At 30.4% G+C, this 6,458-nt stretch overlaps 2 non-coding genes across 2 annotated transcripts; both read left to right on the top strand.

Annotated features, from left to right (window-relative positions):
• Window positions 1-5,085: 5,085 nt before the first annotated feature.
• Window positions 5,086-5,157, top strand: TRNAD-GUC. The gene has a single exon. It is a non-coding gene; the product is annotated as a tRNA-Asp (tRNA).
• Window positions 5,158-5,243: 86 nt separating this feature from the next.
• On the top strand, window positions 5,244-5,315 carry TRNAD-GUC. The gene has a single exon. It is a non-coding gene; the product is annotated as a tRNA-Asp (tRNA).
• Window positions 5,316-6,458: the final 1,143 nt, after the last annotated feature.

Raw genomic sequence — 6,458 nt, 5'->3', positions numbered from 1 at the left:
ATAATAAAACAATTTATTTTTGGTTTAATGTTATAAATTTTATAAAGATAATAATTAAGTATTCTGTTAGAATTTAATGATTATACTAATGATATTTTAGATTTTATATATTTAAAATAAGATGTTTATCATGTATTTAATTGTGTTTATTTGCAGTTAGTTACACGAAATCAAATATGAGATGAAATCGGATAGAAATGAACGGGTTTAAGAGTTTTATAGTGTTTTAAGAGTTCTAGTCAAATACTTTATAAGATAGTATAGATAGACAATAGCTATAACAAACTAAGGGATCGTTTAACCAAATACTTACCTGGTAAAGGCTTACCAATAGAAGTCAACACTATAATCTATTTTACCAGGTAAGGTTGTAGTATATTAAAACTGTATCATATGTAACAATTTACCCAGTAATGTTTACCCGGGTAAGAGTCATCATCATCACTTATCAGGTAAGACTCTCTATCATTATCATCCCTCTTAACGAGTAAGATTTTGGACCCTTGCCATGTTCATCAACTGAGGAAAATTACCCGATAAACACTTACCAGATAAATATTTAATAAACGACCCTTAAATTATTTTCTCCACTTTTGTTTTTAATTTTTATAAAATATATATTCCATAAATTCATTTATCTACATTAAAATTCAATGGAATTGATTGTGGTGTACGATATTTCTCAGCTTTATCTAATTAAGGAATATTTTCTGTTACTAAATGCTTTATTAAACATGTGTCTAAGTCAAAGATGCCATTTTTGGATAACATTTATTAAAATTCAATAACTTTGTCTTGTTCTTATTTAATTTTTTCTTGGATTAATGTTACAAATAAATGATTTTTATTAAATGTTTTCATATTCTGTATTCGTATTTTCTTGTTTCACAAGTTTTCGTAAATGTGATATTTTTCTATATAATAAAAAATTATATTATAATTGATAATTTAACATCTACGACATCAATAGTTACAAAATCTGTTCTAAAATCACATAATTGTTTTTAAATTCGTTCCAATGGAGGAATAAGTCGGTTATTGGTCGGGTACTTTTTACCTGCAATCATTGATGGGTAGTGTGTCAAAATGAATGACAAATAGAATCTTTCTACCACAAAAATAAAATGCTTAAATATAAGTATTTTAGTTTTAATAAATCAAAGGTAATTTTATCGCATGTCAAGAATCCAAAGTCTAGAATCGCATGCGTACACAGGGGCGGAACACAACAGTTGTAGTCCGAGGGCCCGAAATATAAGAGCATCTTCAATAGATTTTTTAAAATTGAGAAAATGGAGATTTTATGCATATTTTTGCTTCAACAGGCTCTCCAAAATTCTCCAAAACGGAGAAAACATAAAATAGTGTAAACAAAAATTGATTACAGTGAGAGAGAATCATTTTTATTTTCATCATATACACACCGTTAAGAATCCTTGATATTAATGGTTTATAGGTCACTGACATATCATTTTTTTTGTCTTTATTTGATCCCAAGAATGGATTGGATCGAAACAACTTTCCTGCCAATGAGAGATTGGCTAGGGCGGGGAGCTCGAGCCTGTGCGTACAGTACAATATTCTAAAAAAAAACACACACACACACATACATATATATATATATATATATATAATGTAAATAAAAACCAACACCTATCGAGACCCGATCGAGACCGAACGAAAACCTATCGAGACCGAGCAACATCAAGACTGAGCAAGAACCTATCGAAAACCCATCAAGAGCGATCGAGACTGATCAAGAACCTATTGAGTCCGGTTGAGAAGCCATTCATTAATTTGGTATGTGTTTATGTGTGTAAAATCATAATCTACCACACTTATTTTCCATCGGGAACCCATCGATTGATTTCTTACGTGTTCGTGTGTGTAAAACCATAGCCCACCACTTTCAACTTTTATCGAGACGAATCGGGAACCAACCCAAACCAATCAAGAACACATCGAGGCCGATCGAGAACCCATCAGGACCGATCAAGACCAATTGAGAATAATCAAAAACCCATTGAGACTAGTCGAGACTAATCAAGAAACCATCCGTTGACTTGGTGTGTGGTTGTATGTCTAAAATCATAACCTAGCACCTTCATTTTATCGAGACCGGTTGAGAACATATCAATTAATTTATTGTGTGTTTGTTTGTGTAAAACCATAACCTACAACTTTCAACTTTTATCGAGATGGCTCAAGAAGCCTATCGAGATGGCTCGGGAAACCTATCGAGACGAATCGGGAACTCATCAATATCAATCGACAACCCAATAAAGAAAAAGAAAGAAAAACTATGAGTATGTAAAATCAAAACTGTAGTATATTCATGATGAATATCATGATGAAGATTAATATTCATAATAAATATCGTACTAATATGAACACTAAAGAGTTGTTGTATACACATGATCGCACATTAATAATAATGATGAATAATATATATGTACATGATGAATAGTATGTATATTCATGATGAGTGTCATACTGGAAATATATATTCATAATGAATATCATACTGATGTATGAATATTGAAAAAATTGTTGTATACACATGAACATATATAAATATTCATGATGAATTGTATGTATATTCGTGTTAAATGTTATAGTGAAAATGTATATTAATGATGAATATCATATTGATGTATGAATACTAAAAAACTATTGTATACACGTGAATATATATAAATTCATGATGGATGTTATAGTGAAAACATATAATATTTATGATGAATATCATACTAATTTATGAATATTGAAGAGTTGTATATACATGAACATACATGATGAATGTTGAATGTTATACTGTATATATAATATTAATGATGAATGCCATAATAATGCACAAACAATGAAAATTTTGTTTAATACACATGAAAAATACATAACTATTCATGATGAATGTTATATTGAGTTGTATATTCATTATGAGTATCATACTAATGTATGAACATTAAATAGTAGTAAACACATAAATATGTATAAACACTCATGATGAATATTACACACACACACATATATATATATATATATATACATAAATATATACTATTTTACATAAAAATGATTAAAAAAATCTATATTAAGATGGATGTCATATCGAAAAGAATAAAATGCTTATTTTTTTAATATAATTTATTTGATTAAAATATTATTTACTTTTAAGATAATTTAGTTTAAAAGTTAAGAGGGTAAAGTTTTTTAATTTAAAAAGAAAATAAAAAATCAAATAAGGTATCCCTGTGATTCAAACTTTCAATTTTGTCCCTAATCACTTCTTAATTAACCATTTTATGTTTTAACTATTGATTAGTTTTCTTAATTTTGATTAGGGGTGACAAAAAATGACCCAAACCGTTAATACAACCCAAAATTAGCAGGTTAGGTTGAGATTTTTAATCCATTTAAATAAATGGGTCAACCTGCCTAACCCATTTAAATAAATGGGTCGGGTTGTGTTGAAATTTTCGATAGGTTTTCAACCTATTTAAAGTATTATATGATTTTATTTCATTCTTAATACTATATCTAGTATTCTAAATTTTAATTTTGTTTTGATCTTAATTAAAAATCTTACCATCGTGAGATGGAACTCCAAATTTCATTCGCCTCCATTACTCTTAATCATCATGAAATCCTAAGAAAACCCTTTAGTCCATTACTCCATTATTGTCTCTAAAGTCCAATCCATCTACTTAGAAAAGTTGGCAAACCGAAAGTTAAGCAGATGTGGCCACTTGTAGAGAGACCGTGGCCACATTACGCACGATGTAGCTTCGAGAGAAGAAAATCGTATGGGGTTATTTTCTGATCGGTTTTGTCAACCATTTTTGTTATCATCATACTCTTGGGAAAAAAATTGCACCTATACCTGTTTTCTATTACTTGTTACTAATTAATCTCAAAAATTTCCACACTCGATCAAAATATTTTATTCTTCTCTAATTGAAATCAGTATATTTTCGACTTAGTACTTTAAACTCTGAAGTCCAATCCATGTGGATACGATCTTGGTATTTTTACCACTTTATCATCTGAAAGCAATCATAGCAGTTTACATACATTTATCTCGTAATGCACCACATTTGTGGGTATATTCACTTGCTATCACACATGTTATTGGATTTTATCATCGTTTTTATTGCATCTGGCCTTTGATTGTCCCTAAAATACAGGTTACTATTCAATTATCTGTTAAATATTAATGAACATATGAATATACAATCAGTTACTACATCCAAAAGAGTTGGTAAATAACGATACCCGATTAAGATATATTGAATAATTGAGGTCAAAAAGCTTTGTTGACCATGTTGTAAAATTTGAGTCAATGAAATAAAATGTCTCGATGACAAGAACCATATTTTTAATAATTAGTTTGTAGTATTTGATATCACTGATTTTTATTTTGAAAATGTAATAAGACTTTAAAAACATGTAACGAGTTGGCTAACAAAATTGACTTTTATGTAGCGTTTGGTATGCATACATGATTGGATAGGGCTGAACAAAAATAAATGTATGTTTGGTGTTTGGTACAATTAAGATTGGACAAGACATAACTAGACAAGTTGCCCCAAAAAATTATTTGATGATTTTATATATTATATGATAGTTGTAATTAACATAAATAAAATAAATAATTTAATTCATAGATACTTTTACACAATTTTTATATAATCAAATACAAGATAAACTTCTCATTTTAAATATAAAAAATTTAGAATATAATTAGAAAAATCATTGAGTTCTACCATAATATCTAATTATTATCTTTAAAAAATTTTATTATTAAATCAAAATTAAATTGCTTCCTTATTAAATATAATTAAATCGTAACAAAAAATTTAAATTAAAAAAACTTAAAAAAAAATAGAATTTTTATACTTTTTTTAAATTTTATTGTATCTTCAAATTTATATTTATTTAAAAATAAAAACTATTTAACGTCGTTGTAGTACAGTGGTAAGGGTTCTGTCACCGGCAACGGCGATTTTATTTTTATATTTTCCGACTGTCTTCCGGCGAACTTCTTTCTTTTATAAGAATATCGATATCGCCAATACATTCAACGAAGTCGTTGTAGTATAGTGGTAAGTATTCCCGCCTGTCACGCGGGTGACCCGGGTTCGATCCCCGGCAACGGCGATTTCATTTTTTATATTTTCCGACAGCTTTCCGGCGAGTTTCTGTATTCTATAATTTCTACAATACTACCAATGCAAATAACAAATGTCGTTGTAGTATAGTGGTAAGTATTCCCGCCTGTCACGCGGGTGACCCGGGTTCGATCCCCGGCAACGGCGTTTCTACCACATTTTTAATTTTCCGACCACTAATTCAGATGATAACAACCGTAATATCGCCGGAGCAACAAGAAAGCAGTTGAGGATATGTCAACACCATTTGATATATCGTCTTTCCGACTATGATTTGGTATACATCAAGCGACATTTCTTAATTTTTTCATGTGGGTATCACTGCTGCCGCCGCCGCCGTTTTGTGTATGTGGATGAACTCACGCCGGTGTTGAAGCAATGCCCACCTTATGATTAGTGGGTTTTCCACGGCGGAGGTCGTCGTTAGGGAAGGTCGTCATGGGTTAAAGACATAGTGTGTACTCAACCGCATAAACAGCCGGCATGGCGGTGGACTCATCCCCTCCGACGAGTTCAAATACACAGAATCGGTCTGACTCACTTCCCTCCGGCGAGATGCAAGTACCACATTGCTTCATGGATAGCTGGTGGATCTTTGAGGAAATCTACTGAACATAGAATATCTTTGAAGCCATTAGTCAACACATTCAGAAACTAGAACTTTAAACAATGATAAAAAATAGTTCTAGCACTAAACAAACACACTTTCTTTTTTATCATATACTTGTAAAAAAGTATATTTTCATGTTAATTCAAAATAGCTCAAACGTTGATATGAATCAATGCTCCGTTTACCACAAAGTATTAACCGGTACGAGTAGCTCGAAAACTAGTTTCTATCCAACTAGTCGGAATCAGTCACGAACTTGGTGACAACTGATTGATGCCTTAAGATATAGCAACAACCGTTTCTAGCTTAGCTAATATTTAGACGCCAAATACTAAAACTATAATATGCAAACTTGTAATGTTAACCAATCACATGTCAATCGAAGAATACTTCTTACAATAACGAAATAAGAAACAATTACAGATTCCCTATTCCATTTAGCAGATCAGAATCAGATTTTATAAAATAGGGGATTCTACCTGAATTGAAAACCCGACTAAGAGGGTGTTTGAGATTGCTTATTTGAAACAGCTTATGTTTTTCTATAAAACAATTATCAAGTTATTACAAGTCAAAAAGGTTTAACTTCTTCAAAAACTTCTTATTACCGATTTGACGCCGATATAAAAGATTCAACATTAAAATCGAAATTTGTATAAAAGAAATAACATTGAAGTTGA

The sequence above is a fragment of the Cynara cardunculus genome (genome assembly GCF_001531365.2).
Source record: "Cynara cardunculus var. scolymus isolate 2C chromosome LG 4, CcrdV1, whole genome shotgun sequence".
NCBI classification, from domain to species: domain Eukaryota; kingdom Viridiplantae; phylum Streptophyta; class Magnoliopsida; order Asterales; family Asteraceae; genus Cynara; species Cynara cardunculus.
The sequence above is the reverse complement of the archived record's forward strand: the minus strand, read 5'-3'. Positions and strand labels throughout refer to the sequence as shown.